This window comes from Spermophilus citellus (assembly GCF_964194105.1).
Source record: "Spermophilus citellus genome assembly, chromosome: 4".
NCBI classification, from domain to species: Eukaryota; Metazoa; Chordata; class Mammalia; order Rodentia; family Sciuridae; genus Spermophilus; species Spermophilus citellus.
The window spans coordinates 191,120,566-191,130,078 of NC_138185.1; the positions used below are offsets into that span (position 1 = coordinate 191,120,566).

A 9,513-nucleotide genomic window follows, 5' to 3' on the forward strand; every position below is an offset into this window, starting at 1 on the left:
AGGGATGCTGTATTTTGTCAAATGATTTTTATGCATCTATAGAGATGATCATATGATTCTTATCTTTAAGTCTATTGATGTGATGAATTACATTTATTGATTTCCGTATATCGAACCATCCTTGCATCCCTGGGATGAATCCCATTTGAGCATGCTGCACAATCTTTTTGATATGTTTTTATATTCGATTTGCCAGAATTTTATTGAGAATTTTTGCATCTATGTCATTAGAGATATTGGTCTGAAGTTTTCTTTCTTTGAAGTGTCTTTTTCTGGTTTTGGAATCAGGGTGATGTTGGCCTCATAGAATGAGTTTGGAAGTGCTCCTTCTTTTTCTATTTCCTGAAATAAATTGAAGAGTATTGGTATTAGTTCTTTTTTAAAGGTCTCGAAGAACTCAGCTGTGTATCCATCTGGTCCTGGGCTTTTCTTCATTGGTAAACTTTTGATGGCTTCTTCTATTTCCTTGGTCAATATTGGTCTGTTTAAGTTGTGTATATCTTCCTGACTCAATCTAGGCAGATCATATGACTTAAGGAATTTGTTGATGCCTTCAATGTCTTCTATTTTCTTGGAGTATAATGTTTCAAAATAATTTTTAATTATCTTCTGTATTTCTGTAGTGTCTGTTGTGATATTTCCTTTTTTGCCATGTATCTGGTAATTGGAGTTCTCTCTCTCCTTCTCTTCATTAGCATGGCTAAGGGTCTGTCAATTTTATTTATTTTTTCAAAGAACTAACTTTTAGTTTTGTCATTTTTTTCAATTGTTTCTTTTGTTTCAATTTAATTGATTTCTGCTCTAATTGTAGTTATTTCTTGCCTTCTACTGCTTTTGCTGCTGATTTGTTCTTCTTTTTCTAGGGCTTTGAGATGTAGTGTGAGGTCATTTATTTGTTAACTCTTTCTCCTTTTAAGGAATGAGCTCCATGCACTGAATTTTCCTCTTAGTACTGCTTTCATAGTATCCCAGAGATTTCAATATGTTGTGTCTGTGTTCTCATCTACCTGTCAGAATTTTTTAATCTCCTCCTTTATATCTTCTGTAACCCATTGTTCATTCAGTAGCACATTGTTTAGTCTCCATATGATGCATAAATTTTTCTTTTTTATTTTGTTGTTGATTTCCAATTTCATTCCATTATGATCTGATAAAATACATGGTACTATCTCTACTTTTTTGTATTTGCTAAGAGTTGCTTTGTAACATAGTATATGGTCTATTTTAGAGAAGGATCCATTACTGCTGAGAAGAAAGTGTATCTGCTTGATGCTGACTCAAATATTTTATATATGTCAGTTAAGTCTAAGTTATTAATTGTGTTATTGAGCTCTATAGTTTCTTTATTAAACTTTTTTGGATGATCTATCCAGTGGTTAGAAAGGTGTGTTCAAGTCCCCACCCATGATTATTGTGTTGTGTTCAATTTGACTCTAGAATTTGAGAAAAGTTTATTTGATGAACAAAGCTGCACCTTTGTTTGTGGCATATATATTTACAATTGTTATGTCTTGTTGGTGTATGGTTCCCTTGAGCAGTATGTAATGTCCATATTTATCCCTTTTGATTAACTTTTGCTTGAAGTCTACTTTATTTGATATGAGGATGGAAACCCTTGCTTGCTTCCATAGTCCATTGGGTGGTAGATTTTTCCAACCTTTCACCTTCAGTCTGTGTATGTCTTTTCCTAGCAGATGAGTCTCCAGGAGGCAGCATATTGTTGGATCTTTTTTTTAATCCAATCTGCTATCCTATGTCTTTAGATTGGTGAGTTTAAGCTATTAACATTTAGGGTTACTATTGAGACATGGTTTTTGCTTCCAGCCATATTTGTTCATTTTTATTTTTTAATTTGACTTAGTTTTCCTCTTAGATTAGTTTTACCTTTAGTTGCTACTTCCCTCTGCTGGTTTTCATTGTTGTTTTCTGTTTATTTTTCATGAAATATTTTGTCAAGGATGTTTTGTAGTGCCGGTTTTCTAGCTATAATTTTTTTAACTTTTTGTTTATCATGGAAGGTTTTCATTTCATCTTCAAATTTGAAGCTTAATTTTGCTGGATACAAGATTCTTGGTTGGCTCCCATTATCTTTCAGAGCTTGAAAAATGTTGTTCCAGTATCTTCTAGCTTTCAGGGTCTGTGTTCAAAAATCTACTGTTTTCCTAATTGGTTTACCCCTATATGTAATCTGATTCCTTTCTTGCCACAGTCTGGCTGGGCACAATTCAGGAGCCACTTGTCAAAAGAAACTAACTTTATTTTTAGAACTACACACGCCAAACAAAACAGCTCCTCAGGAAAAAACCCTCAGAGCCCAACTGTCACCACCGGCTTCCCACAAGCCTGCACTGCCAGCTGATGCTTTCTCTTGTGGCTTTTAAAATTCTCTTCTTATTCTGTATGTTGGTCATTTTTATTATAATGTGTCTTGGTGTGGATCTATTGTGATTTTGTACATTCGGTGTCCTGTAGGCTTCTTGGATATGGATTTCTGTTTCATTCTTCATGTCTAGAAAGTTTTCTGACATTATTATTTTGGGGGAGGGGTACCAAATTTCTTTATTTGAAGGAATGGTACAAATTAAAGAACATAAGTGGATGTTTTGGTACAACTTATAGAAAAGTAAAGGTAACCTCAACATGCATGCACTGCCTTAGTGACCAGAGAAGTCACTTCCGCTGCTATGGGAAAATCAGCCTAAGGTTTAGCTCTCATTATCACTTTCTCCCAGGGTATGCTTATCAAAGAGATACTCTGCCATGCCAGATTCTGGGGCTCCCATCTTGCACAAGTTGGTTACATGAACACTCACTTCTTTGATGGATTTCACCTACTCATTCAGGTAATGAGTCTCAATTAAGTCACACAAGTGGGGGTCATTTTTGTCAGTGGCAGTTTGTGCAGTTCCAGAAGTGACTGTTCACACTTTTCTCCGAGTGCAAAGCACACTCCATTGCATTGAGCCCACTCTCCCAGTCATCACGATCTGGTTTCTTGATATCCTGAAGGAAAATTCGGCCACCTCAAGGAGACTGGGGCCCGGCATAGCAGAGTAGTGTCGTCACTGGAGCTCGGACGTCAGAATTCCTTCCCAGCAGAATCCACGTTAGCAGGCATAGTTCAACAACACAAAGGAGAGACATCAGAGTAATACAGAAACAAAACAAATCTATAGAAGAGAGCAGAAACACGACAATCAAAAAGAGCTGGAAAGTAACGTGGACAACATGAGAAAACAAGGGAAAAAAGGATTTCAAACAATGCAAGACAACTCAATTCTACAGGAGGACATAGAAACTTCAGAAACAGGGATATGGAAAGAATTCAAGGGATACCTAACTCGAATGGAAAGGAATATTAGAGAAGACATGAGACAGCAAGTCCAAGAAATAAAAGTATATTTTGAAAATGAATTAAACAAACAAATTCAAATGGCAAAGAACGAGATCTACCAGGAGATAGAGATCTTAAAAAAAAATCAAACAATAATCCTAGAATTGCAGGAAACTATAAACCAAATTAAAAACTCAAATGAGAATATTACAAACAGACTTCATCAAGTAGAAGTCAGAACATCAGATAATGAAGACAAGGTTTATCAACTTGAAAAGAATATAGTCAACACAGAAAAGATGCTTAAATCCCACGAGCAATCTATTCAAGAGTTATGGGATGTCATAAAAAAACCAAATCTGAGAGTCATAGGGATAGAAGAAGGCACAGAGATTCAAACCAAAGGAATGGACAGCATATTAAATGAAATAATTATAGAAAACTTCCCAGAGATGAAAGATGGAATGGATTGCCAAATCCTGGAAGCCTACAGGACCCCAAACATTCAAAACCATAATAGACCAACCCCAAGACATATAATTATGAAGATAGCCAACGTACAGAACAAGGAGAGAATATTAAAAGCTACGAGAGAAAAGAGGCAGATTACTTTCAGGGGTAAACCAATTAGGTTAACGACAGATTTCTCATCACAAACTTTGAAAGCGAGAAGATCCTGGAATAATGTATTTCAAACGCTGAAAAATAATGGATTCCAACCAAGAATACTATATCCAGCAAAATTGAGCTTCAAATTTGACAATGAAATTAAAATCTTTCACGATAAACAAAAGCTAAAAGAATTTGCAGCAAGAAAACCAGCTCTGCAAAGCATTTTGAACAAAACACTACAAGAAGAGGATTTGAAAAATAGTGCCCAAAACTAACAGCAGGAGGTATCTCAGTAAAGGGGGAGGAAAATAACCAAAAAGCAAAACTAGCCAAGCTAAAATAAATAAATAAAGAAGCATGACTGGAAATACAAATCATATCTCAATTGTAACCTTAAATGTTAATGGCCTAAATTCACCAATCAAGAGACATAGGCTAGTAACCTGGATCAAAAAAACAAATCCAACAATATGCTGCCTTCAGGAGACTCATATGATAGGAAAAGACATACACAGGCTGAAGGTAAAAGGTTGGGAAAAATCATACCACTCACATGGCCCTCGGAAGCAAGCAGGAGTGGCCATACTCATATCGAATAAAATCAACTTCAAACCTAAGTTAATCAAGAAGGATAAAGAAGGTCACTATATACTGTTAAAAGGAACCATCCACCAACAAGACATAACAATCATCAATTTGTATGCACCAAACAATGGAGCTGCAACGTTCATAAAACAAATTCTCCTCAAGTTCAAGAGTCAAATAGACCACAACACAATAATTATGGGTGACTTCAACACACCGCTCTCGCCATTAGACAGATCCTCTAGACAAAAACTGAATAAAGAAACTATAGAACTCAACAGCACAATCAATAACCTAGACTTAACCGACATAAATAGAATATATCAACCATCATCAAGTGGATACACGTTCTTCTCAGCAGCACATGGATCCTACTCAAAGATAGACCATATATTATGCCATAAGGCAACTCTTAGTAATTATAAAGGCGTGGAGATAATACCATGCACTATATCTGACCATAATGGAATGAAATTGGAAATCAATGATAAAAGAAAGAAGGAAAAATCCTACATCACATGGAAAATGAACAATATGTTATTGAATGATCAATGGGTTATAGAAGACATAAAGGAGGAGATGAAAAAATTCTTAGAGTCAAATGATAACACAGACACAACATACCGGAATCTATGGGACACAATGAAAGCAGTTTTAAGAGGGAAATTCATTTCTTGGAGTTCTTACCTCAAAAAAAGAAAAAAACAACAAATAAATGAACTCACACAACACCTCAAAAACCTAGAAAAGGAAGAGCAAAACAACAGCAAATGTAGTAGAAGACAAGAAATAATTAAAATTAGAGCAGAAATCAACGAAATTGAAACAAAAGAAACCATTGAAAAAATAGATAAAACTAAAAGTTGGTTCTTTGAAAAAAATAAATAAGATAGACAAGCCCTTAGCCATGCTAACGAAAAGAAGAAGAGAGAGAACTCAAATTACTAACATACGGGATGAAAAAGGCAATATCACAACAGACACTACAGAAATACAGAAGATAATTAGAAAGTATTTTGAAAAACTATATTCCAATAAAATAGAAGATAATGAAGATATCGATAAATTTCTTAAGGCATATGATATGCCCAGATTGAGACAGGAAGACACACACAATTTAAACAGACCAATAACAAAGGAAGAAACTGAAGAAGCCATCAAAAGACTACCAACCAAGAAAATCCCTGGACCGGATGGGTATACAGCGGAGTTCTACAAAACCTTCAAAGAAGAATTAATACCAATACTTTTCAAGCTATTTCAAGAAATAGAAAAAGAAGGAGCTCTTCCAAATTCATTCTATGAGGCCAACATCACTCTGATCCCAAAACCAGACAAAGACACTTCAAAGAAAGAAAACTACAGACCAATATCTCTAATGAACTTGAATGCAAAAATTCTCAATAAAATTCTGGTGAATCGAATACAAAAACATATCAAAAAACTTGTGCACCATGATCAAGTAGGATTCATCCCTGGGATGCAAGGCTGGTTCAATATACGGAAATCAATAAATACTATTCACCACATCAATAGACTTAAAGACAAGAACCACATGATCATCTCGATGGATGCAGAAAAAGCATTTGACAAAGTACAGCATCCCTTTATGTTCAAAACACTAGAAAAACTAGGGATAACAGGAACTTACCTCAACATTGTAAAAGCTATATATGCTAAACCTCAGGCTAGCATCATCCTAAACGGAGAAAAACTGAAGGCATTTCCTCTAAAATCTGGAACAAGACAGGGATGCCCTCTATCACCACTTCTATTCAATTTAGTTCTCGAAGTACTAGCCAGAGCAATTAGACAGACAAAAGAAATTAAAGGCATAAAAATAGGAAAAGAAGAAATTAAACTATCGCTATTTGCGGATGACATGATAATATACTTAACAGACCCAAAAGAGTCTACAAAGAAGCTGCTAGAGTTAATAAATGAATTCAGCAAAGTGGCAGGTTATAAAATCAACACGCATAAATCAAAGGCATTCCTGTATATCAGCAACAAAACCTCTGAAATGGAAATAAGGAAAACCACTCCATTCACAATATCCTCAAATAAAATAAGATACTTGGGAATCAACCTAACAAAAGAGGTGAAAGATTTATACAATGAAAACTACAGAACCCTAAAGAGAGAGATAGAAGAAGATCTCAGAAGATGGAAAAATGTACCCTGTTCATGGATAGGCAGAACTAACATCATCAAAATGGCGATATTACCCAAACTTCTCTACAGGTTTAATGCGATGCCAATCAAAATCCCAATGGCATTTCTTGTAGAAATAGACAAAGCAATCATGAAATTCATATGGAAAAACAAAAGACCCAGAATAGCAAAAGCAATTCTAAGCAGGAAGTGTGAATCTGGAGGCATAGCGATACCAGAGGTCAAACTGTACTACAAAGGAATAGTAACAAAAACAGCATGGTACTGGTACCAAAACAGGCGGGTAGACCAATGGTACAGAATAGAAGACACAGAGACTAATCCACAAAGTTACAACTATCTTATATTTGATAAAGGGGCTAAAAGCATGCAATGGAGGAAGGATAGCATCTTCAACAAATGGTGTTGGGAAAATTGGAAATCCATATGCAACAAAATGAAGTTAAATCCCTTTCTCTCGCCATCCACAAAAATTAACTCAAAATGGATCAGGGAGCTAGATATCAAATCAGAGACACTGCGTCTGATAGAAGTAAAAGTTGGCTACGATCTACAAATTGTGGGGTCGGGCTCCAAATTCCTTAATAGGACACCCATAGCCCAAGAGTTAACAACAAGAATAAACAAATGGGACTTACTTAAACTAAAAAGCTTTTTCTCAGCAAGAGAAACAATAAAAGAGGTAAATAGAGAGCCTACATCCTGGGAACAAATCTTTACCCCCCACACCTCCGATAGAGCCCTAATATCCAGAATGTACAAAGAACTCAAAAAATTAAACAATAAGATAACAAATAACCCAATTAACAAATGGGCCAAGGACCTCAACAGACACTTCTCAGAGGAGGACATACAATCAATCAACAAGTACATGAAAAAATGCTCACCATCTCTAGCAATCAGAGAAATGCAAATCAAAACCACCCTAAGATACCATCTCACTCCAGTAAGATTGGCAGCCATTATGAAGTCAAACAACAACAAGTGTTGGCGGGGATGTGGGGAAAAGGGTACACTTGTACACTGCCGGTGGGGCTGCAAAATGGTGAGGCCAATTTGGAAAGCAGTATGGAGATTCCTGGGAAAGCTGGGAATGGAACCACCATTTGACCCAGCTATCGCACTTCTTGGACTATTCCCTGAGGACCTTAAAAGAGCGCACTATAGGGATACGGCTGCATCAATGATTATAGCGGCACAATTCACAATAGCTAGACTGTGGAACCAACCTAGATGCCCTTCAATAGATGAATGGATAAAAAAAATGTGGCATCTATACACAATGGAGTATTATGCAGCACTAAGAAATGACAAAATCATAGAATTTGCAGGGAAATGGATGGCATTAGAGCAGATTATGCTAAGCGAAGCTAGCCAAGCCCTAAAAAACAAATGCCAAATGTCTGCTTTGATATAAAGAGAACAACTAAGAACAGAACAGGTAGAAAGATCATGAGGAAAAGACTACAGTAAACAAAGACGAATGGGGGGAGAGAAACGGAGAGAGAAGGGAAAGCATATGGAAATGGTAGGAGACCTTCAATGATACATAAAATTATAAGAGGTTATGAGGGGCAAGGGGGAGGGAAAAAAAGGGAGAGAATTGAACAACAGCAGGGGAGGTAGAGAGGGAAGATGGGAGGGGAGGGGGGGAGGGGGGATAGTAGGGGATAGGAAAGGTAGCAGAATACAACAGTCACTAATATGGCATTATGTAAAAATGTGAATATGTAACAGATGTGATTCTGCAATCTGTATTTGGGGTGAAAATGGGAGTTCAAAACACAATTTGAGTCTAATGTATGAAAGATGATATATCATGAGCTATGTAATGCTTTAAATAATCAATAAAAAAATTAAAAAAAAAATTCGGCCACCTTGGTTCTGCAGCTTCATCAGTTTCTCGGCATGTTCCCTCTCCTCATAAGATTGGTAAAGAAAATATGTGGCAAAGCTCTTCAAAGCCACATCATCACGGTCAAAGTAGTAAGACATGGACAGACATAGGAGGCGCAGAGATCCAGGTTGATCTGGTGGTTGATGGCGGCCTCCAAGTCCTGGTGGTAGTTCTGGTACACCTGCAAGGGGGACATGGTAGTCATGGTGGGGGCTGAGGAGAGGTGCGGCACTGGAGCGGCGGCCAAGGCCTTGGGCAGTCCAAGGGTGCTGTGAAGAGGGGGTGAAGGACTGCTGGCCCGAGCAGCCAGCCGGGGTGGTGGTCGAGCACCAGGTTCTGTCCAAGCACTGTTGAAGCAGGAAATAATATATCTCTTCTGATATTATTTCATTGAACAGATTGCTCATTCCTTTGATTTGGACCTCTATGCCTTCCTCTTCCCCATAATTTTTAAATTTGGTCTTTTTATGCTATCCCATATTTCTTGGATGTTCTGCTTGTGGTTTCTTATCATTTTCACTGTGCTGTCTACGTTCTTTTCAATATGATATAATTTATCTTCATTATTGATGTCCTATATTCTAAGTGATCTACTCTATTGGTGATGCTCTCATTTGAGTTTTTAATTTGGTTTAATATTTTCTTCATTTCAAGGATTTTTGATTGTTTTTTTTTTTTGTATAACCTCTATCTCCCTGTTGAGTTGATCTTTTGTTTCTTGGATTTGTTTATGTAGTTCATTGTCAAAGTGATCTTTTTCTGCCTGTATTTGTTATCTAATGTCTTCTTTGAGACCCCAAAACAATTTATTCATGTATATCCTGAAGTCTTTCACTGAAATTCTTTCTGCTGTAGCTGTCAATTGTTCTAATGATGTGCTGTCCTGAATTATTTGTGGTACTTTCTTCCC

The 9,513-nt window shown here is 36.7% G+C and overlaps 1 pseudogene across 1 annotated transcript; it reads right to left on the bottom strand.

Annotated features, from left to right (window-relative positions):
- Window positions 1-2,705: 2,705 nt before the first annotated feature.
- Window positions 2,706-8,808, bottom strand: LOC308647234 (ferritin heavy chain-like; annotated as a pseudogene). Its single transcript has 2 exons — window positions 8,584-8,808; window positions 2,706-3,023 (listed from the first exon to the last, which is right to left on the bottom strand). The product of its transcript is annotated as a ferritin heavy chain-like (transcript).
- Window positions 8,809-9,513: the final 705 nt, after the last annotated feature.